The 24,530-nt window shown below is 46.5% G+C and overlaps 1 long non-coding RNA gene across 1 annotated transcript; it reads left to right on the top strand.

The window, feature by feature from the left end:
* The first annotated feature begins 169 nt into the window (after nt 1–169).
* On the top strand, nt 170–18,951 carry LOC123575216 (uncharacterized). The gene is made up of 4 exons (XR_006700409.2): nt 170–800; nt 2,460–2,583; nt 6,134–6,244; nt 18,113–18,951. It is a non-coding gene; the product is annotated as an uncharacterized lncRNA (long non-coding RNA).
* The last annotated feature ends 5,579 nt before the right edge of the window (nt 18,952–24,530 follow it).

Below are 24,530 nucleotides of genomic sequence, written 5' to 3' on the forward strand. Positions count from 1 at the left end.
GCGCCGAGGGTGGGGGAAACGCGGTCTTGCCGGGTGAGCCGGGCCAGGTTCCTCGCCTCCCCCCGGCCGCTGCTTCCTCTTAGCTGAATGGGGAGCGACCCGCCCCAGGCGCGGCCCTGGGGGCTGAAGACTTAGGTGCAGCCTCACCCCCGGCCTGGTAGTGGCTTGGAGGAGAGAGGGAAAGGAGGAACGTCCACCCAGCTAAGAGACGCCGCCAGAGTCCCTAAAGCTGGCGGGGGAGGGAGGCCGGGGTCCCGGATCTTCAGAGCGCCCACAACCGGGCTTCTGGGCTTCTCGGTGCGGGGAACCTGACCCTGTAGCCTTCGCTAGGGCGCGGCGGGGCTCCAAGAACGGAGGAAGGAGCCGGACTCGCGCCTTCGAGGGCGCGGGCGGCGTGCACTCAGCCTTGTCTCCCCGCGCGCCCCGCCGCCCGCTCGGCCCCTTCGCTGCACCAGGTCGCTCTGGTCCCCGCGCCCGCCCGCCCCGACGCCTTCGCGTGGTTCTACGCTGCCCGCGGCCAGCCCCGTTTCGCTTCGCAAGGAGCGTGTTGTTTTCTCAATCGAAATGGGATCAAGATCCCAGGGTTTCCTCGTCTCCTTGTTTTGAGGTGATAGGATCTTGGCCGATAGATCGAAAACGTGAAAAGTACCCGTCGCATCTTGTCCGAAGTGCCTCTGTGGAAGGATTGTTTACTTGGAAAAGTAGAATAAATTCTGTTGCCGTTTTCCTTCCGGAGGCGTCTTCACCCCAGAGCTCCTAGACCCACTGGCATTAGCTATACTTCCTCCTGGGCTTCACAGGTAGGATTTCAAGAATGATGTGGGGGCACTTGGGTGGTCTGTGGGTGGCAGGTCCTCAAGAGGCTGTTTTTTCGTGCACGGAAGTGTCGTAGCTTTATTTTAGCAGAAGCAACATCAAACCTTATCTTGGAGGTTTGTTTTGCAAAGAATCCAGAGTTTACTATATTTGACACTATTTTTAAATAAGACTGGCTTGTTTTAAGGAGTTGGGAGAAATCGATAAAAGAAAAGTCGAAATCCTTGCTTTCCATTTCTACTGTAGGAGATAATCCTGATCAACAGTTTGGTTTGCTCCCTACCCCCATTCCTTAAAAACAAACAAACAAAAACCACTATACATTTAAATTGTGTAGGATTACGTACGATTTTGTAAAAATAAAAATGGAATTATACTTCACCCGTTTCTGCAACGGCCTAGCTCCTACTAGTCATCATTCCCTATCAGTAGAGTGGAATTAATCTTATTTTATTCTTATTATTTTGAGACAGGGTCTCACTTTGTCACCCAGGCTGCAGTACAGTGGTTACGATCTTGGCTCTTTGCAGACTCTGCCTCCTGGGCTCAAGCTGTCCTCCTGTCTCACCACCCGGCCCCCTCCCCTCAACTAACTGGGACTACAGGCATGGGCCACGAAGCCCGGCTAATTTTTGTATTTTTTTGTGGAGACAGGTTTCACCATGTTGCCCAGGCTGATCTCAAACTACTGGACTCAAGTGATCCACCCACCCTGGCCTCCCAAAGTGCTGGGATTGCAGACCTGAGCCACTGCACCGTAAAATTTATTCTTTATAATGGTTGCATAGTACAGAATTTCCATTTTATAGGTGTGCCCATAGTTTATCAGCCTCCTCTTGAAAGGTATTTAAGTTGTTGCCAGTTTTTCAATACTTCCAGCAACTTACAGAAACACTGATATACAGACACATAGTTGTGCTCCTTGTAGAAGAAATGTCCAAGTGTGAACTTGCTGGATCAACAGGTATAAACACTGATCATTTAAACAAGTACTTCAAGGCTGGGCACAGTGGCTCATGCCTGTAATCCCAACACTTTGGGAGGTTGAAGTGGGTGGATTACTTGAGGTCAGGAGTTCAAGACCAGCCTGGCCAACATGGTGAAACTCTGTCTTTACTAAAAACACAAACATTAGCCAAGCATGGTGGCACATGCCTGTAATACCAGCTGCTCCGGGGGGCTGAAGCAGGAGAATAGCTTGAACCCAGGAGGCAGAGTTGCAGTGAGTCAAGATCATGACACTGCACTCCAGCCTGGGTGACAGAGCGAGATTCTGTCTCAAAAAATACAAAATAAACACGTACTTCAAACCATACCAATTTATACTTCCTCTAGCAGTGAGGGCAAGTGCCTGTTTCTCCATGCCTCATCTAACACTGAATATTGCCAATTCTTTTTTTCTTTTGAGACAGGGTCTCGCTCTGTCGCCCAAGCTGGAGTGCACCTCAACTGCCCCAGCTCAAGAGATCCTCTCATCTCAGCCTGTCTAATTTTTGTATTTTTTGTAGAGATGGGGATTTCACCATGTTGCCCAGGCTGATCTCAAACTCCTAGGTTCAAGGGATCCACTTGCCTCAGCCTCCCAAAGTGCTGGGATTACAGCCACCATGCCTGGCCTTAAAAATTTTCATTTTCTTTCATAGAGACAGAGCCTCACTCTGTCACCTAGGCTGGAATGCAGCAGTATGATTGTGGCTCACTACTGCCTCCAACTCCTGAGTTCAAGCAATCCTTCTGTGTCAGCCTCCCCAGGAGCTAGGACTACAGGTATGTGCCACCACACCCGCCTAACCTTTTAATTTTTCGAAGAGGCAGGGGTCTTGCTATATTGCCCAGTCTAGTCTGGAACTCCTTGTGTAAAGCCATCCTCCCACCTCAGCCTCCCAAAGTACTGGGATTACAGGTGTGAGCTACCGCACCTTGGGAGTATTGCCAATTCTTTAATGCTGCCTGTCTTTCACATAAGAAGTAAGATCGTGGTTGGGCGCCGTGGCTCGACTCTGTAATCCCAGCACTTTGGGAGGCCGAGCCGGGCAGATCACGAGGTCAGGAGATCGAGACCATTCTGGCTAACACGGTGAAACCCCGTCTCTACTAAAAAATACAAAAAACTAGCTGGGCGAGGTGGCGGGCGCCTGTACTCCCAGCTACTCGGGAGGCTGAGGCAGGAGAATGGCGTGAACCCGGGAGGCAGAGCTTGCAGTGAGCCGAGATCGTGCCACTGCACTCCAGCCTGGGCGACAGAGCGAGACTCCGTCTCAAAAAAAAAAAAAAAAGAAGTAAAATCATATTCAAATTGCCTTTTAGTCATTTACATAACAAAGTTTCTTTTGAATGCCTGCCTATTGATGGGCCAGTCAGCAAGCCAAGTACAGGAAATACAACTGTGAATAAAGCAGTCTTGATCCCCTTAACAGCCTAATGAAGAAGGTCTGTATGTGTGTGAATACTTGATGAATGAGTCACTATGAACTGCAATAAGGAGGGAAGAAAGTGCAGTACAAGTAACAAGCCTCAATGTAGGCTGGGAGTACAAGAGAGTTCTAACCTATCAAATTGGAAAGATGTGTAGAAATGAACTTGGTGAAGGAGATGAGGACAAGTGGCACTCCAGGGCCACAGAACCCTTGGTGCCAAGGCCCTAAGCCTGGAGGAAGCTTGGCTGATTCACAGAACTGGTGTGGAGGAGACAGCTTGAGGTTGGAGTGTCGGCAGACACCAGGTCTCGCAGAGAACACTTGCTAAGATGTAAGTATCCTTACAGCTTTACTTGCAAGTATTTACCAAGGAGTAGTAAGAAGTCACTGCAGACATCAGCATACTTCCTCACTAAAGAACTTCAGCATGCATATCATTAAATAAAATTCAGCATTTGTTTATGGTTCTTTTTTTGAAAGGTAAAATTTACAATGATGAAATGCATGTATCTTGACTGTACCATAAGTTTTGACAGTTGATGGCTGGGTGCAGTGGCTCATACCTGTAATCCCAGCACTTTGAGATTCCGATGTAGGGAGGTCCCTTGAGTCCAGGAGTTGGAGACCAGCTTGGGCAACATGATGAAACTCTGTCTCTACAAAAAAAAAAATACAAAAATTAGCCGGGCATGGTGGTGCATGCCTGTAGTCCCAGCTACTCAGGAGGCTGAGGTGGGAGGATGGCTTCAGCCCAGGAGGTGGAGGTAACAGTGAGCCAAGATGGCACCACTGCACTGTAGCCTGGGTGACAGAGTGAGGCCCTGTCTCAAAAAAAAAAAAAAAAAAAAATTATTGACTGGGTGCGGTGGCTCACACCTGTAATTCCAACACTTTGGGAGGCCAAGGCAGGTGGATCACTTGAGGTCAGGAGTTCAAGACCAGCCTGGGCAACATGGCAAAACTCTGCCTCTACAAAAAATAGAAAAATTAGCCATGTATAGTGGCATGCCTGTGGGAGGCTGAGGTGGGAGGTTCGCTTGAACTGAAAAGGTGGAGGTTGCAGTGAGCTGTGATCGTGCCACTGCACTCCAGCCTGAGCTACAGAGCGAGACCCTGCCTCAAAAAAAAAAAAGAAAAGAAAAGAAAAAAAAGAAGAAAGAAAAAACATTTCGACAGTTGTATAAACAAATGTAGCCTCAATCTCGATTACAATATAGAATTTAACACCCCAGAAATCCTTCAAGCCACTTCCCAGGTAATCCCTGTTCCCATCCCCTCCCCCAGTAACTGTTCTGTTTTTTCCTTCTTCCAGACATGCGGTTTTGCCTGTTCTGACTTCATGTAAATGGAATTTTATAGCACATTCTCTTTACTGTATATTTCAAGAGGCTTAGCTCTTTGATAGGGGAGAAGCTTTGAGGTACCCCGAAAAAAACAAAGAGCAACCACATTTATGTCCCACCACAGGTGTAATTATTGGAAGCCCATTTAGAGGGGTTCAAATGGGCCTTGAAGTTTGGTTCCTGCCCATGCCCACCTTAACGGCTTGCTTTTGCCAAGAATATATACTGACAGCCAGTGAGGCGTGCCTGCTAGGGACAGTGTTGTTTGCAATGGCAGCCAGTGTGTCCCTGTGGTGGCGGGTGGTCCCACTTGGGACCTTAGCAAGGCCCTCACCACTGGAGAAACTCTGGTGCTTCCAAGAAACCATCCTGGGAACACCAGAGAGTATCTTCATGTATTTACCTCCAAATATGCCTCAGTACTTTTTCTGTGATATGGGGGCCCAATGTTAGCCTCCTGTAATGGCTGCCTTAAACCCCTCCAACGTCATGGATTTTTTTTCTTATCTCATTGGGCCAGTATTTTTGTAAGGGCACCCTGTTTAGGGCATGTCTCCTAGCATCTAGATCATTCTAGACCTAGATACTACCTATTCCTTGGGTAGCAGTAAGGTATTTTGAAGTTCCACCTTGATAGGAATCCCCACTGAAGTTAGACAGCCTCATTGTCTCCAGAGCACCCGGACTTTACAAACAACCCCAAGACTAATCTGTCTGAGCATGCGGACTCTCTTCTCTCCAGCTGACTGGCAGGCTCCAGTGACAGCAATCGCTTCTGCCATCTGGGCCATAAGGATCCATATTCTAGGGGTGATTTGAGATCTGTTACGGCAAAGTCAGACTGATCATTCCCTGCCTCTGTCTGCAGATCTGACGCATCAACAATCAGGGTCAATGATGGACTCTCCAAAGGTGTTTCCATTATATCGGCATGGGGCTTGGACAAATGCCAGTTTGGCATTTTCTCTTTTGAGATGGAAGGAGCATGGCAGAGTTCAAATAACTACAGTGATTGCAGACATATGTGTAGGAGAAAAGAACAATATTTCTTTTTTCTGTCACCCAGGCTGGAGTGCAGTGGCGCAATCTCGGCTCACTGCAACTTCCGACTCCCAGATTCAAGTGATTCTCCTGCCTCAGCCCAGGACTGAGCTGGGACTATAGATGCCCACCACCAAGCCTGGCTAATTTTTGTATTTTCAGTAGAGACAAGGTTTTGCCCTGTTGGCCAGGCTGGTCTCGAGCTCCTGACCTCAAGTGATCCATCCAATCCTAGCACCTCTCAAAGTGCTGGGATTACAGGTATGAGCCACCGTATCCGGGCATTATTGCATTATTTTTTCTTCTTCTTTCTTCTTCTCCTTCTTTTCTTTCCTTCTTCTTCCTCTTCTTCTTCTTTCCCTTCCTTCCTTCCTTTCTTTCTCTTTCTTTCTTTCTTTTCTCTCTTTCTTTCTTTCTTTCTTTCTTTCTTTCTTTCTTTCTTTCTTTCTTTCTTTCTTTCTTTCTTTCTTTCTTTCTTTCTTTCTTTCTTTCTTTCTTTCTTTCCTTTCAATGCAGTCAAGTTTCCTGTATTTGGGGAAATCTCAAGGGTCAGCACATCTGGAGTGCAATCGATAAGCCTCATCCTGGGAAAACCACCTTCATGATCATGGAATCTTCCTTGGTCAGGTAAGTATATTATAACAGTATTTCATAGGATGCAAGATGGCTCAGCTAGAAATGTTGTCCATCTCATTAAGTAGCAGTGATTATACAGCTTGGGAGACCATTGGGTTCATGAGATCCAAAAACTAAGTAAGCAGAAGGCTCCCCGAGTTGACAATGACTGCCATTGCCTTGAGACAAAGTGGATAGGCCTTTGCCACTGGAGTAGGGAGCAAGGACATTACAGTAAACCATGGGTGGTTTTGGTTTTGGTTTGGTTTTGTTGGTTTCTGGGGCTTTTTTTGAGACAGATTCTCGCTCTGTCACCCAGGCTGGCTGGAGTGCAGTGGCGCGATCTCAGCTCACTGCAGCCTCTGCCTCCCGGATTCAAGTGAGTCTCATGCTTCAGTCTCCCGAGTAGCTGGGACTACAGGTGTGTGCCACCACGCCCGGCTAATTGTAATTTTAGTAGAGACGGGGTTTCACCATGTTGGCCAGGCTGGAATCCATGGGTGGTTTTCATGTCCTTGAGTTAAAACCTCAAGGACCTGAGCAGATCATCTATGAACCTGGAGAAAGGTTTATGGTAAGTTACAGCAGTCAAGGATGGGGGTTGTTGAAGAGCTAGCTCTAGCGTGTAAAATGCCTTTTCATGCTGTGTTCCCAGGAGAGGCGAGTCTGAAACCAAGAATTTAGTCAGGTCCTAAAGAAGAAGTAATTGCAGAGAAGTTGGGAGCTCCCAGTCCACAACCCCTCATGAGACCTAGCAATTAGTTTTCGGTGGTGAGTTTAGGGCAGTTCTGAGTGGAAGTTCAGTGAATCAGAGGGAAGTGACTTGCCTGAGACAAATCATGCTCTAGATAATGAACCTTTTTTCTGAAAAAACTTCAATTTTTTTGAACACCTGTGCCCTTTTGTGCAAAAATAGAAGGTGGAAAGAATTCATTTTTAGTGCTTTTCTAATCTTTAGAGATTAGGAAAAGCTCATCCTATAGAGGAACTTTAAGGTCCTTGAGATCCTGATTAAGAGCTTATTTCGCTTTATTTATTTATATTTATTTATTGAGACAGGGTTTCACTCTGTTATCCAGGCTGGAGGACAGGGGTGCGATCTCGGCTCACTGCAGCCTTGACTTCCCAGTTTCAAGCAATCCTCCCATCTCAGCCACCGAGTAGCTGGGACTATAGGTGTGTGTCACCATGCCCAGCTAATTTTTTGTATTTTTTGTAGAAACGAGGTTTTACCATGTTGCCCAGGCTGGTCTCAAACTCCTGGCCTCAAGAGATTTGTACACCTCAGCCCTCAAAATGCTGGGATTACAGGCGTGAGCCATCACACGTGGCCTAAGAACTTATAAAAAGTAAGGAACCACAGTGAGTCTCTGAGGCATAACAGTCCATGTGTACGGTGGGTTCTCCTAAGGACAGGGGAACAGGCATTGAGTTAAGAGAACAGGTTCACTGGGCGCTGGTGGCTCATGCCTGTAATCCCAGCACTTTGGGAGGCCGAGGTGGGTGGATCACGAGGTTAAGAGATCAAGACCATCCTGGCCAACATTGTGAAACCCTGTCTCTATTAAAAATACAAAAAAAAAAAAAAAAATTAGCTGGGTGTGGTGGTGCGCACCTGTAGTCCCAGCTATTCTGGAGGCTGAGGCAGGAGAATCTCTTGAATCCGGGAGGCAGAGGTTGCAGTGAGCCAGGATCGCACCACTGCACTCCAGCCTGGGCGACAGTGCGAGACTCTGTCTCAAAAAAAAAAAAAAAAAAAAAAAAGAAGAGCAGGTTCTAAAGAAGGCAGAACATACATGCACAACTGTAAAATAGATGGCCTTGGGTGGGTTTGGGGAAAGAACAAAGTCCAGTATTTGGACTTGGCACTGCTGGAATGTGGGGTATAATTAAATTAATGATATCCCTAAGATCATGAATAAATCTTGTACACTTATGCGTTGAGTTACCTAATACTCAGGAGAGGAGCTTGAGAAGGTTTTGTGCAAGGAATAATGAGTCTTTTGCCCATTAGTCCTTCTGCTATGGGCCTTAATTGTTTTCTTCTGGCTTCACGGGAATTGTACAAGGCTGGGCGAAGGTTGGGACCTGGTAAGTCTGAACCTTGACGTGCTCAGCCCCAGTAATCCTAAAATGGTGATACGTTTTTGGCTCATTACGACTTGGTACCACACAAAGATCTTCAAATTGTGTCTGGTTTATGTATTTGTATCCAAATTAGCTATGATTTGATTATGAATAGAGACACCGTCATGAATTTCAAGGAAGAGCTCCCTTCTAGGAAAATTTAATCTGGTGATTCCATTTTCATAATAAAGACTCCTCATTAAGTTTTTGCTGGTGTGATGTCTCAAGGGAAGGGTGTTTTTAGTAAAAAGACCAAGAATAACAGTGGCCAGGATACAGGGAGTGGCCAGGCAGATGGAGACACCCACCTCTTGGTTTTTGCTGACTCCAAGGACGAGGAATGAACTTAGTGACAGGGTGGTTGTTGAAAATGTTGCACTCCTAACCCTGAGTGTGGGCCAGAAGAGTTAATGATAATGCTTCTTGCAAGTTTTAAGGGAAGACTCAGAAGTGGGTGCCTCTCCCTTGGAACTGTCTCATTATCTGTCAGATTCCTTTTTGCCCAAAGTGAGACAGTTGGTTTTCCAGCATCTCTTTTGTTCAGAGTAGCAGCAAGTATTCTTATCATTGGGCATTTTGTTGGGGGGCATTGTGGAGGTTATGAGGTCATCCAGTTGTTTAATGTGAAAAACCATTAACTTATTTAGGATCTTATTATGCTTTTGTTCTAAGACTTTCTCAGAAGGTTTGGACACATGCTATCGGTCTGCTAGTGGAGTTATTTCTTATTCTAGCCTTTAAGTCCCAAACCCCTGAATTTTGGCTTAAAGCTGTTCATAAGCAATGAGGATAATATAGCAAAAGCATCTGCCTATTGATCTATCCCAGACTGTTGTCTGAAGGTGATTTCTAAAATCTTTTTTTTTTTTTTGAGACGTAAGTCTCCCTCTGTTGCCCAGGCTGGAGTGCAATGGCGCAATCTCAGCTCACTGCAACTTCCACCTCCCGAGTTCAAGAAATTCTTCCACCTCAGCCTCCTGAGTAGCTGGGTTATAGGTGCCCAACACCCTGAATAATTTTTGTATTTTTAGTAGAGTTGAGGTTTCACCATGTTGGCCAGGCTGGTCTTGAACTTCTGACCTCAAGTGATCCACCCACCTTGGCTTCCCAAAGTGCTGGGATTACAGGTGTGAGCCACCGTGCCCAGCGATTTCTAAAATTTTTAATGAATTTGCTTTTAAAACAAAAACAAAAACTGGATTAATGGCCAAAGAATCTCTACTCAAGGCCGGGCGCGGTGGCTCAAGCCTGTAATCCCAGCACTTTGGGAGGCCGAGACGGGCGGATCACGAGGTCAGGAGATCGAGACCATCCTGGCTAACAGGGTGAAACCCCGTCTCTACTAAAAAATACAAAAAACTAGCCGGGCGAAGTGGTGGGCGCCTGTGGTCCCAGCTACTCGGGAGGCTGAGGCAGGAGAATGGCGTAAACCCGGGAGGCGGAGCTTGCAGTGAGCTGAGATCCGGCCACTGCACTCCAGCCTGGGCGACAGAGCCAGACTCAGTCTCAAAAAAAAAAAAAAAAAAAAAAGAATCTCTACTCAAAATAAAGTAGGTATTGCCTTCAGTAAGGATTGCACTACATTTTGTGCTTCTTAAAAGTCCCTGTTCTGTTTGCCGGTCCTCAGGAATACATAGATTATTTCCCAGGTCCTTCCAATGGACTCTTTAAGGTAGGGTTAGCCTCTAGATATATGTACTAGGTGATGTACGTCAGGGAGATTGGGACCATTGCTTCCAAGCACTATTCTAGATTCTCAGGTTCTTCATAACGGTCATAAAAGGCTGACAATTAAATATTAAACATTTGCTGCTTCCCCCTTTTTTCACTCTTTTGCTTTAAGATGTTCCTAAAATGGATAATTTTGGTCACATTTAAAGTTCCTCAAAGTGGTCATTTGGTAAATTGTGTCACTTTGTAAGATATGCATAGGAATTTGGCTTATAACAAGAATATGTTTAAAGGTCAGGCACAGTGGCTCATGCCTGTAATCCCAGTATTTTGGGAGGCCGAAGTGGGAGGATGGCTTGAGACCAAGAGTTTAGGCTAGCCTGGGAAACAGGAAACCCCTGTCGCTATAAAAAATTTACAAATAAGCCAGGTGTGGTGGCGTGTGCCCGTAGTCCCAGTTGCTTGAGAGGCTGAAGTGGGAGGATTGCTTAAGCCCTGAAGGTCGAGGCTACAGTGAGCCATGATTGTGCCACTGCATTCCAGTCTGGGCAACAGAGCAAGACTCTGTTTTAAACAAACAAACACACAAAAAACAAATAATATGCTTAAAAAGTGAGTATCCAGGCCAGGCGTGGTGGCTCATGCCTGTAATCCCAGCACTTTGGGAGGCAAAGGCAGGTGGATCACCTGAGGTTGGGAGTTCAAGACCAGCCTGGCCAACAGAGTGAAACCCCATCTCTACCAAAAAATACAAAAATTAGCTGGGTGTGATGGTGCACACCTGTAATCCCAGCTACTCAGGAGGCTGAGGGAGGAGAATCACTTGAACCCAGGAAGTTGAGGTTTCAGTGAGCCGAGATTGCACCAGTGCACTCCAGCCTAAGCAACAGAGTGAGACTCTGTCTCCAAAAAAAAAAAAAGAAAGAAATGAGTATCCAGGAGGCATGGCATGGGCTTGCTTGGACTGAGATGACCCCTTGAGAATTGGTAAGGACCAAACCTGCTGCTTGTGTACTTCTGACCTCAGCCCGCAACCAGAGGTTAGCTGCCTTTGACCAAAGAACTAATAACTGCAGCCCCTGGTGATCAGAGTTTTTGGAGACTTTTTTTCCCAAATCAATTCTTAGGGAGAGCTCAGGGGAATAATAGACTTCATACGGTTTTTAGATGGTTTCCCAAGGCAAACTTCATCTACCGAGGGAGACTGGCGTGACAAGACCTTACACTTGTCAGTCCTTTTGTCATGGATGCATTGGGACTGTGTGGATTGACCATTTGTTGCTTTTTTCAATGTCATTACACAATATAAGAAAGGACAAGATAAAGATAAGGTTAGACGAAGAGGGTACTTCCACCAGGAATCGTTAGAAAGATAGGTCTACTTAGAAAAGGGGAGTTTCAGTGGGTAAAATATAATCTTCCTGAGAAAATTAGCCATGTCAATGAAATTAGAGCTTACACTTAGCGTGTGGCTCCCCTCTCTGCTGAGGCCAGAAAATGCAAGCAGAAGAGAGACCAGCCCCCTCCACCCACCACCAGATGCCCAGATGCAGAGTCCTGGCAATGGCAGAGTCACAGCTGAGTCTCCATGGGACCTCCAAATTGTGGAATCCTTCCTCTTTAAATCAACAACCTGTTATGAGATAAACAAATCATAAAAACACCCACATACAATCCTGAAATGGGAAGTGGGTGTGCTTTTTTTTTCTTTTTCTCTTACAGGTTGGGTTGGGAAGCTCCTGAGATGGGATATCAAACATAGAATGACTCTTTGGTTGATTCCTCAAGGTCATGGTTGATATAACCGAGGTGAGGTTCTACTTGAAGAAAGAAGTGATACCTGAAGCACAAAACATTGTACAATTATAATTCCATAACCAATAGAGCCATCATTCTGCTTCTGTCTTCCACAACTGATAGGGGGTGTGTGTTCTCATTCACAGTAGTGACAGCCAAAGCCACAGGTAGAAAAAAAAAATCATAACCATAAATGATTTTAACTTTTTTTTTTTTTTCTCAAGACAGTCTTACTCTGTCACCGAGGCTGGAGTGCAATCGTGTGACGTGAGCTCACTGCAACATCCGCCTCCTGGGTTCAAGCAATTCCCCTGCCTCAGCCTCCCCAGTGGCTGGAATTACAGGTGTGCACCACCACGCCCGGCTACTTTTTTGGCTTTTTTTTAGTAGAGACAGGGTTTCACCATGGTGGCCAAGCTGGCCTTGAACTCTTGACCTCATGATCCGCCCGCCTCCCAAAGTGCTGGGATTACAGGTGTGAGCTACCGCACCCGGCCAATTTTAACATTTATATAGAATAGAAAATAAACAAAATCAGAATTCAAGATAAGAATCTAGAGAAAGAATGACTAAATACACTTAATGAAATCAGGAGGAAAGGATTTATTTAAAAAAAAAAAAAAACCCTAAACTTGATGGATTAACAAACTAAATATAAAGAAATCAATAAATAAAACCAAGAGCTGCTGCTTTGGAAAAATCACTGCAGCTGATACACCTTTGGCAAACATAACCAAGGAAGGAAAAAAGATAAAACAAGAAATATACAGCAATAGTAAAGACAAAGAAAATGTAACCCTAGATAAAGATAAGATTGAAGTAATGATTACAGAAGTCTATGTAAACCTCATGTCCAGTAAAGACAGACAAACAGAGAACTTTACTTTTATTTTATTTTTTTCAGACAGTCTCACTCTGTCTCCCAAGATGGAGTGCAGTGGCACAATCTCGGCTCACTGCAACCTCCACCTCCCGGGTTCAAGTGATTCTCCTGCCTCAGCCTCCCGAGCAGCTGGGATTACAGGTGTGTGCCACCACTCCTGGCTAATTTTTGTATTTCTAGTAGAGACAGGGTTCTGCCATGTTGGCCAGGCTGGTCTCAAACACCTGGCTTCAGGTGATCCACCTGGCTCGGCCTCCCAAAGTGCTGGGATTACAGGTGTGAGCCACCACACCCCACCAAGATAGAGAACTTTAAAAATCCAATCTCACTTCTATGAGAAAGTGCAAGATTGCAAATAAAATGAGACACTGAAATCTGGCAATACATTACGAATCTATGATACAGGATTCTCTGTCTATGAAGGATGAACTGCCAGGGAAGTCGACCTCCTGCCACAAACAATAGAAAACTAGACAAAACATATGAATCAACTGTTCTTAGATGGTGGGCTTTAGGTAGCACAGGACTGTGACACCCTAGAGAAGGGAAACATATGAGCCAAGTGTTAGGATGCCTAAGTTTACCACTGAGGCAGTTTCTATGACACGGAACAGAAACGGGGTCCCCAAATTAAATCCCCTGGGCTGGCTGAGTTGAAGACAGAAATCTAAGGGCCTTTTTTTTTGAGTCGGAGTCTCACTCTTGTTGCCCAGGCTGTGGAGTATAGCGCAGTGGCATGATCTCGGCTCACTGCAACCTCCACCTCCTGGGTTTAAGCGATTCTCCTGCCTCAGCCTCCCAAGTAGCTGGAATTACAGGCGGGAGCTACCACACTCAGCTTATTTTTGTATTTTTAGTGAAGACAGGGTTTCGCCATGTTGGCCAGGCTGGTCTCCAACTCCTGACCTCAAGAGATCCACCCACCGTGGATTCCCAAAGTGCTGGTATTCCAGGCGTGAGTCACCGCGCCCAGCCAAGGGCTTATTTTTTAATGGTGTGAGACAAGGTGGTTAGAATTTGTGCACAGGATGCTAGTGAGGGGAAACCACACAGAAAGATGGGTCTGGAAATTTGCAAAGGGATCTGAGTCTTCAGGTGAGCACTGATCTGCTCGAGTATGAGAGGAAACCCCACAAGGCCAGGGAAAGAGCCACTAGAGAGCAGTGGGCCAGACAATTCCAGGATCTTCCAAAGGGCTGAGAAGACTTCCCATTCCAGTCACCTGGCGTGGAGAGACCACAGTACACAGGGCACTGGGAACTGTTACCTTAAGAGCGGGAAAAACAATTGTCCCACATTAAAGGCTGCTCCGGACCTGCCCTCACAAAGCTTAAAAGCAAGCCTCAAAAGCAAGTGTCAAACCTGTCTTAAGTAACTGCATGTCAAAACAAAGTTCAACAGTTTTTAATGGAATAGAACAAAATCCAGCACTCAAGAATGTAAAATTCACAATTTTTGGCATCTATTAAAAAAACAAAGGCATGCAGGAAGGCAGAAAATGGATCCCATAACCAAAATACAAACCAATCCTTAGGAACAGACTCATAAATGACAGCAATTATGAAATTAGTAGAGAAATATGAGAAAATAGTATAGATATGCTAGGCCAGGTGCAGCTCACACCAGTAATCCCAGCACTTTGGGAGGCCAAGGCGGGTAGATCACTTGAGGCCAGGAGTTTGAGACCAGCCTGGCCAACACGGTGGTGGATCCTGTTACCCAGCTACTTGGGAGGCTGAGGTGGAAGGATCACTTGAGCCCAGGAGGTCGAGGCTGCAGTAAACTGAGCTTGTGCCACTGCATTCCACCCTGGGCAACAGAGTGAGACTCTGCCTCAGGAAAAAAAAAAAAAAAAAAGGTACTGATAACAAATATTTAAAACCAACTAGGAAAAAAAAAAAAAAAAGACATTACCTAAGGATGAAAAAGGGTAAGAATGACAGCAAACTTTCCATTACAATCACTGCAAACTATAAAAACAATATAGAGCCATCTTTAAAATACTGAATGAACTGTCAACCTGAATTCTGTGCCCCTGAAAAAAAAAAAAAAAAAAAAAAATATATATATATATATATATATATATATATATATTTGAGACAGAGTCTCGCTCTGTCGCCCAGGCTGGAGTGCAGTGGCGGGATCTCAGCTCACTGCAAGCTCATCCTCCCGGGTTTACGCCATTCTCCTGCCTCAGCCTCCCGAGTAGCTGGGACTACAGGCGCCCGCCACTTCGCCCGGCTAGTTTTTTGTATTTTTTAGTAGAGACGGGGTTTCACCGTGTTAGCTAGGATGGTCTCGGATCTCCTGACCTCGTGATCCGCCTGTCTCGGCCTCCCAAAGTGCTGGGATTACAGGCTTGAGCCACCACACCCGGCTATTTTTTTTTTTTTTTTTGAGATGGAGTCTTGCTTTGTAGCCCAGGCTGGAGTACAATGGCTCAATCTCGGCTCACTGCAACCTCCACCCCCTGGGTTCAAGTGATTCTCCCACCTCAGTCTCCCCAGTAGCTGGGATTACAGGTGCCACCACACCCGGCTAGTTTTTTGTATTGAGTTGGGGTTTTGCCATGTTGACCAGACTGGTCTTGAACTCTTGACCTCAGGTGATCCGCCTACCTTGGCCTCCCATAGTGCTTGAATTATAGGCATGAGCCACCATGCCCAGCCTACCCCCATAAATCTTTTAAAAATTATGGTGAGCCGGGCGCGGTGGCTCCAGCCTGTAATCCCAGCACTTTGGGAGGCCGAGACAGGTGGATCATGAGGTCAGGAGATCGAGACCATCCTGGCTAATATGGTGAAACCCTGTCTCTACTAAAAAATACAAAAAACTAGCCAGGCGAGGTGGCGGGCGCCTGTAGTCCCAGCTACTCGGGAGGCTGAGGCAGGAGAATGGCGTAAACCCAGGAGGCAGAGCTTGCAGTGAGCTGAGATCCGACCACTGCACTCCAGCCTGGGCGACAGTGAGACTCTGTCTCAAAAAATAAAAATTAAAAAATAAAAAATTATGGTGAAATAAATACTTTTCCACACCAACGAAAGCAGAGAAGATTTATAACTAATAGACCTGCACTCCAAGAAATGCTAAAGGAAGCTCTTAGGTGTAGTGGTCTGTACCCGTAGTCCCAGCAACTCAGAAGGTGGAGGCAGGAGGATCCCTTGAACCCAGGAGTTTAAGTCCAGCCTGAACAACACAGCAAGACTCCATGTCTATAAAAATAAATAAATAAAAATAAAAATAGCTTTAGAAACGAAGTTCTTGCCGGGCGCGGTGGCTCACGCCTGTAATCCCAGCACTTTGGGAGGCCGAGGCGGGCGGATCACAAGGTCAGGAGATCGAGACCACGGTGAAACCCCGTCTCTATTAAAAATACAAAAAATTAGCCGGGCGCGGTTGTGGGCGCCTGTAGTCCCAGCTACTCGGGAGGCTGAGGCAGGAGAATGGCGTGAACCCGGGAGGCGGAGCTTGCAGTGAGCCGAGATCGCGCCACTGCACTCCAGCCTGGGCGACAGAGCGAGCCTCCGTCTCAAAAAAAAAAAAAAAAAAAAAAAGGAAGTTCTTGGGGCAGAAGGAAATGATGATAGATTTAAGCCCAGGCATGTCAGTAATTACATTAAATGTACATGGCCTATGTCATTAAGAGGCAGAGTTTATCAGATTGAATAAAAACAAACTCCAAAAAACAGTGCAACTTGTGACTATAGATTGTCTACAAGAAACCCATTGTCAAGATCCATGAAAGGTCTGAGATTTTACCCTTACTTGCAAGTTACTAAGGCAGCCTGCCTTAGTTTCATGGTTGCTGGTTGAAGACATCAGAAGGCAGGGCCAGAGCTGAAGGTCAGTTTATCACTCACAGCTACCAGCATTTTTGCACGGGTTCTCAAAGTCCTAATCCCACAGGGCAATGTGGAGGGTCAGATGACTCCAGTGCACACAGAGGGCTGCATTATAGGTGTGTAGAGAATTGGGAATCTGATAATTTAAAATGGGCAGTGAGCACACCCGCCCTTTGCTCTCTCTTCCAAGACAACAAATTTGCTCTTGTCTCTGGAGGGAGACACTATATTTTCCATGTGGTTCACCTTTCAAACATCCTATATGAAAACACAGTCCAGAGCCAGGCGCTGTGGCTCACACCTGTAATCCCAGCACTTTGGGGGCCGAGGTAGGTGGATCACTTGAGGTCAGGAGTTCGACACCAGACTGCTCAACATGGTGAAATCCCATTTTTACTAAAAATACAAAAATGAGCCCAGCGTGGTGGCCAGCGCCTATAATCCCAGCTACTTGGGAGGCTGAGGCAGAAGAATTGCTTGAACCCGGGAGGCGGAGGTTGCAGTGAGCTGAGATTGCGCCATTGCACTCCAGCCTGAGTGACAAGAGTGAAACTCTCTCTCAAAAAAAAAAAAAAAAAAAACAGTCTAGAATAGAGGGTATTTGTTTCACTCACAAAATGCACAGAACAATGGATAATTGTCTCTCTCATTAATTGTTGCAGTTTTGATAATTTGCAACAAATACTTTTTTTTTTTTTTTGAGACTTGGTCTTGTTCTGTTGCCAAGGCTGGATGCCCTGGCCTGATCATGGCTCACTGCAGCCTCAACCTCCTGGGCTCAAGTGATCCTCCCACCTCAGCCTCCCAATTAGCTGGAACAACAGGCATGCACTACCACATCTGGCTAATTTTTGTATTTTTTGTAGAGACAGAGTTTCTCCATGTTTGCCCAGGCTGGTCTTGAACTCCTGGGCTCAAGCAATCTGCCCATTTTGGCCTCCCAAAGTGCTGGGATCATAGGCGTGAGCCACCATGCTTGGCCAGCAAATACAATAGATTACTCCTATGTACAACATTTTTGTCTTCGGAGAACAAGATCTACCCTACACCACCCCCCAACCCCTATCCCCCAGAGCCCCCCCTGCTCCCTCACTGCACGCCCCCCTGCAAATCTGATGCAGCTACAATAGGAGCCTGCTTTGTTTAAATGTCCGTATCCATCTAGGACCAATCCAGAGAGAGAAACCTTACAGTAATTTGAACAGGAAAAGTTTAATGTAAAGAATTATTATCTGGCCGGGCGCGGTGGCTCACGCCTGTAATCCCAGCACTTTGGGAGGCCGAGACGGGCGGATCACAAGGTCAGGAGATCGAGACCACGGTGAAACCCCGTCTCTACTAAAAATACAAAAAATTAGCCGGGCGCGGTGGCGAGTGCCTGTAGTCCCAGCTACTCAGGAGGCTGAGGCAGGAGAATGGCGTGAACCCGGGAGGCGGAGCTTGCAGTGAGCCGAGATCGCGCCACTGCACTCCAGCCTGGGCGACAGAGCGAGACTTCGTCTCAAAAAAAAAAAATAAAATAAAATAAAAAAAATAAAAAAAATTTATTATCTATTGCAGGATATTGGCATGATTATGCAATAGCATATGTGTTACCCACTCCACACTCCGTGGGCTGAGATCCATGGCTCAGTCATGGCTACTAAATGGCGGACAAGTTGCTGTGGTGCCACAATGGCGAAACTTGCTAGAAATCAGTCCTGTAGGGTGCTGGGAAGAGCTGTTTATGGGAAGATGTCTCACTACCGCGCCTTGGCTACAAACCACCTTAGGAGGTTGGAAGGGGAAGTCACTGGCATGGCAGCAGGTGGGCCCTGGAGAGCCTGTGAGCCAAAGGTGCTGGGGGCCGGGTGCTGGGGGCCGGCGAAACCACGCGCTGCTGCGAACTCCGCTGAGACTCCACCGAGCCGGAAGCAAAACTCTTTCTCCTGCAGTGTTTCTCGAGCGCCCTCTACTGGCAAAGCTTCAGTGCCAACGGCAAATTCTTGAAAAGGTTCAGATTAATTTTCGCAGAGCAGTCAAATAAGGTGAATTCAGAGGTGAAAGGCTATAAATCAATAACTGGTATAGAGTCAAACAGGTAAATAAACCCAAGCCTTTTATTCTTGCAAATCTAGGCTTTGTTTCCTTGTTTTAAAAATGGTGGGGGAAGTAGGGAAAGAAAGGACAATGTAAATTTGAAATTTCTTTTAATCATATTTCATTATTTTAAAACCAAATGAATGCTGAACTTCTCTTTTCCATTCTTTCCTCTTATTACGTTAACTGTGACATCTCATGAGTGTTGTCAGTCTTCGGAAAGCAAGTATAGATAAAATTTTGTTCACAGTTCCTCTGCTCAAGTTTGTTAGAATTGTTCCAGAAAGGGGTGTGTGTGTGTGTGTGTGTGTGTGTGTGTGTGTATGGTCAGCCTAGAGAGGTGATATGTAGCTCATCCTTTTTTTTTTTTTTTTTTTTTGTGAAACAGAGTTTCTCTCTTCTTGCCCAGGCTGGAGTGCAATGGCGTGATCTTGGCTCACTGCAACCTCCGCCTCCTGGGTTCAAGCGATTCTTCTGTCTCGGCCTCCCAAGTAGCCGGGATTACAGGCACATGCAACCATGTCCAGCTAATTTTTGTATTTTTAGTAGAGATGGGGTTTCCTCATATTGGTCAGGCTGGTCTTGAACTCCTGACCTCAGGTGATCCACCTGCCTTGGCCTCCCAAAGTGCTGGAATTACAGGCGTGAGCCACCACACCCAGCCAGCTCATCTTTTTTTAGAGGTGGGATCTCACTATAATGCCCAGGTTAAAGTGCAATAGCTTCACAGGCACCATCATTGTGCACTACCTCCTCAAACTCCTGGGGTCAAGAGATCCTCCCACCTCAGCCTCCTGAGAAGCTGGGACTACAGGTGCCCACCACCATGCTGGCCTCATGATTTATAGCTCATCTAGTGGGTCTCTGGTGGAGGCAAGAAATAAAAATAAAAGCAGTAGCTCTTGCCAGGTACTCTTGTTCTCTTCCCTTTAAGAACCTGCTTTGAGGGGCACTTTATGATTCCCCCTCTCTCTCTGACACTTGCTGCAGGGGCCCCACAGACCACTCTCCTGGGCATTGTGTGATGATTGGTGGCTATGTCTGTCAGGGCAAATGATCGTATTTTGCTTTCTCTTTCCTACTTCACACTTTCATGCTTTTACTCTCATGAGTAATAAACAGTACTAATATTAACGACAATAATTTCTGGAGTTTGTCTCACTCTCCTGTTTTTCATTCTTTTGCCTATAAGACCTCATATAAGACCGCCTATAAGTCACTAGCTCATAGCCTCCCAAGGACCTCAGCTAAGGAATAGTCCCAGGGAATTGTTTGCTCCCAGGAATCCTGTTTCTGCAAGAACAGACTCATTAGTCTTTCTTTCTTTTTTTTTTGAGATGGAGTCTTGCTCTGTTGCCCAGGCTGGAGTGCCGTGGCGCGATATCGGCTCACTGCAAGCTCCGCCTTCCGGGTTCATGCCATTCTCCTTCCTCAGCCTCCCAAGTAGCTGGGACTACAGGTGCCCGCCGAAATGCCCGGCTAATTTTTTTTTTTTTTTTGTATTTTTAGTAGAGACAGGGTTTCACTGTGTTAGCCAGGATGGTCTCAATCTCCTGACTTCGTGATTCGTCTGCCTTGGCCTCCCAAAGTGCTGCGATTACAGGTGTGAGCCACTGCACCCGGCCTGCCTCTTTGGTCTTTCTACATTGATTAAACATCCTCAAAGAACTCCTTGCTCAGCCTGAAGGGTAGGGGCCTTGATACATGGTGATGGTCCCAGATGTCTGGGAAAGACATCTATTATTATTATTTTTTATTTTTTTGAAATGGAATTTTGCTCTTGTTGCCCGGGCTGGAGTGCAATGGCGCAGTCTCGGCTCACTGCAACCTCCACCTCCTGGGTTCCAGCAATTCTCTTGCCTCAGTCTGTTAAATAGCGGGGATTACAGGCACACACCATCACGCCCAGCTAATTTTGTGTTTTTAGTAGAGACAGGGTTTCACCATGTTGGACAGGCTGGTCTCAAACTCCTGACCTCAGGTGATCCACCCGTCTCACCCTCCCAAAGTGTTGTGATTACAGGTGTGAGCCACTGTGCCCAGCCTATTATTATTATTATTACTATTTTAAGATAGAGTCTTGCTCTGTCACCCAGGCTGGAGTGTAGTGGTGCAATCTCAGCTCACTGCAACCTCACCTCCCGGGTTCAAGTAATTCTCCTGCCTCAGCCTTCCAAGTAGCTGGGATTGCAGGTGTGAGGCACCACACCCAGCTAATTTTTGTATTTTTTAGTAGAGATGGGGTTTGTCATGTTGCCCAGGCTGGTCTTGAACTCCTGAGCTCAAGCAATCTTCCCACCTAGGCCTCCCAAAGTGTTGAGATTACAGGCATGAGGTACCGTGCCCAGCCCAGGAACCCTACTTTTGTAGTTGCTTACTTACATTTGTATCTTCCAGGTAGACCACGAGGCATTCATTTTTGCCCTTTCAAAGCAGTTTGTAAGTAAATAATGGCAAAAACCACAATTACTTTTGCACTGACCTAAATATATGTTTTCTCGGCAAAGGAGGGAATTACACTGGCTTCCGTCATTTTCCTTCCTTTTCTCTTCCTCTGCAGCCCCTCCTGCGCATCTTCCTTTCCACCTTTCAGCCAAAAATGCTCCTGCTCGCTCTTTCCCATAGTTACAGAAATGCCACTTTCACTGTCATGTCCACGGCATGGCATTTTCTTAAGGGCAGCCCCCACCACCTGAGCTGGAGTTAGACACCCGCCTGGCAGGCAGCAGAAATAGAAGCGCTTAAGTCCCTGACACACACGAGGGATATTCACAATACCCAGAGAAGCCTCGCCACAGCATCTGCCAATGCACTGCGGAGGCTGCAGGGGTGTCCCGTGGGTGTATCTGGAATCCATCCACACCTCTTCAGAACCTCTTGAGTTTCCTAAGGCCACACCATGGGGCAGTGCATTTTGTGATGGAGTGCTGGATTGCAGATTGGCCAACCCAAGTGGATGTCCCGGCTCCACTACCTACTGGTTGGGAGTCTGGGGAGATTCTGGACAATGAAGAGAACCAGTGAATGAGGGGTCACCAGAGGCTGAGCTTGTCATTCAGCAGCACAGATGCTGACAACAGAACAGGGCGTCAGAGGGAGTCAGTGGGCTGGGGGGCACTGGATGCAAGAGGACCCCACAGGGGTCGATGAATCCAGGGACCTGAGTCTAGACTGTGAGGTCAGCATCCTGGCGACTGGAGCCTTGTTGCATTGTGAGAGAGCTCATCGATTCTGCATGAGCTGCCCTCCATTTTGCTAACTACACCCAAGGCCTCAGCATGCTGAATCGTGAGAAGTCTAACAATAATCAACACATCCCATTTCTACCTTGTCCACCGCTTACTCAGGTGCTCCTACCACATGGCCTGGCGACCGCGGGCTTGGGCTTGGAAGGCCTGGATTTTACCCATCTGTTGACCCCTGGCCTCCACACTGTAAATTCCTGCCACACTGCACATACTTCATAAATATACACCAATTGAATTGAAATATGTTCTTTGTAGGGAAGTTTGGAAAAGGGTATATTCAGAGAAGGCACTTACTTTTTAGGAATATCACTTTCTGTGTTTTTGTTTTGTTTTTAAATTCCAAGAGGAATTTAAAAAAATCCTTTTGTTCAGACCATATAGAAACTATTAAGAGAAAGCTCCTCTCTATGAGAAACCACTGGCAAGAGGGTGCTGGGCCGAGGGCGCCGAGGTCTCCGTGGAAAAGGCAAGTAGACAGTCCAAATCGGGAGCGGGACAATGGCCAGCTGTGGAACAAAAGAGATCAAACACGGAAGAGCGAACTTTCACGGGGAGAAGGCAAAGCGATCGCCGTGGTTACTCCCTCACCTGGGAGGCCATCGCAGCCGCTTAGCTTGGGGTCTGGGGCCCCCCAGTGGGGGAAACATTCTGCTTTCTCTGCAGAAGGTTTGTGCGTAAACGTTTTCGGTGACGAAAGTACACAGTTTATTATCATTATAGCATATTTACAAACATTGGAAAAAAGTCAAAGAAAAAAGTTACCTGTAATTTCATCAGCTAAAAATGTCTAATGAGGAAAGATTAAGAAAACTGATAGTACAGTTCTGTGTTGCTTAATGACAGGGATGCATTCTGAGAGCCGAGTTGCCGGGTGATTTCATTTTTGTGTGAACGTCATGAAAAGTTCATAGAAGGTTAATAGCCTGTATAATAGGTGACGGAATCATTGACTTAAGTTATGTCCAATTTTTCAATAATATAAATAGTGCCAACATAATTTTGTGCTCACAGTTTTTCTGTATTTCGTATTATTTGCCTTAGGTAAGATTCTCTGAAATAGGAGAAACAAAAAAAGACTCCTGATGCATGTTGTCAAATTTTCTCTTTTTTTTTTTTTTTTTGGAGATGGAGGCTCGCTCTGTCACCCAGGCTGGAGTACAGTGGCACAATCTCAGCTCACTACAACCTCCACCTCCCGAGTTCAAGCGATTCTCCTGCCTCAGTCCCCAGCCTAGACAGGGAATTTCAAAGACCTGTGATGACTATGGTAAAGGCTCTAGAGGAGAAGATGGACAACATGCATGAACAAATTGGAAATTGCAGCACAGAGATGAAAACAGCAAGAAAGAGTCAAATAAAAGTGCTAGAGGCTGGGCACGGTGGCTGATGCCTGTAATCCCAGCACTTTGGCAGGCCAAGGCAGGTGGATCACGAGGTCGGGAGATCGAGACCATCCTGGCTAACACAGTGAAACCCTGTCTCTACTAAAAATATAAAAAATTAGCCAGGCGAGGTGGTGGGCGCCTGTAGTCCCAGCTACTTGGGAGGCTGAGACAGGAGAATGGTGTGAACGCGGGAGGTGGAGCTTGCAGTGAGCCGAGATCATGTCGCTGCACTCCAGCCTGGGCAACAGAGCGAGACTCCGTCACAAAAAAAAAAAAAAAATAGTGCTAGAAAGGCCAGGTGCAGTGGCTCACGTCTATAATCCCAGCACTTTGGGAGGCCGAGGTGGGTGGATCACTTGAGGTCAGGAGTTTGAGACCAGTTTGGCCAATATGGTGAAACCCCGTCTCTGCTAAAAACACAAAAATTAGTCGGGTGTGATGGCATGCACCTGTAATCCCAGCTACTCAGGAGGCTGAGGCAGGAGAATCGCTTGAACCCAGGAAGTGGAGGTTGTTGTGAGCCAAGATCGTGGCACTGCACTCCAGCCTGGGTGGCAGAGCGAGACTCCATCTCAAAAAAAAAAAACAGGAAAAGAAAGAGAGAAGGAAGGAAGGAAGGAAGGAAAGAAGGAAGGAAGAAAGGAAGGAAGGAAGGAAGGAAGGAAGGAAGGAAGGAAGGAAGGAAGGAAGGAAGGAAGGAAGGAAGGATAAAGAAAGAAAAGAAAAAAGAAAAGAAAAGAGCTAGAAAGGGCTGGGCACAGTGGCTTACGCCTGTAATCCCAGCACTCTGGGAGGGTGAGGCGGATCCATCACCTGAGGTCAGGAATTTGAGACCAGCCTGACCAACATGCAGAAACCCTGTCTCTACTAAAAATACAAAATAAGCCGAGCATGGTGGCGGGTGCCTGTAATCCCAGCTACTCAGGAGGCTGAGGCAGGAGAATCACTTGAACCCAGGAGGCAGAGGTTGCAGTGAGCCAAGGTGGTGCCATTGCAGACCAGCCTGGGCAATAAGAGCGAAACTCTGTCTCAAAAAAAAAAAAAAAAAAAAAAAAAAAAATGCTACAAAGGCTGGGCAGGGTGGCTCACACCTGTAATACCTGTAATCCCAGAACTTTGGGAGGCTAAGGTGCAGGCAAAGGATCACTTGAGGTCAGGAGTCTGAGACCAGCCTGGCCGAATAGTGAAACCCCATCTCTACAAAAAATACAAAAATTAGCCAGGCATGGTGGTACATGCCTGTAATCCCAGCTATTCAGAAGGCTG

Source organism: Macaca fascicularis, chromosome 8, assembly GCF_037993035.2.
Source record: "Macaca fascicularis isolate 582-1 chromosome 8, T2T-MFA8v1.1".
Taxonomy (NCBI): domain Eukaryota; kingdom Metazoa; phylum Chordata; class Mammalia; order Primates; family Cercopithecidae; genus Macaca; species Macaca fascicularis.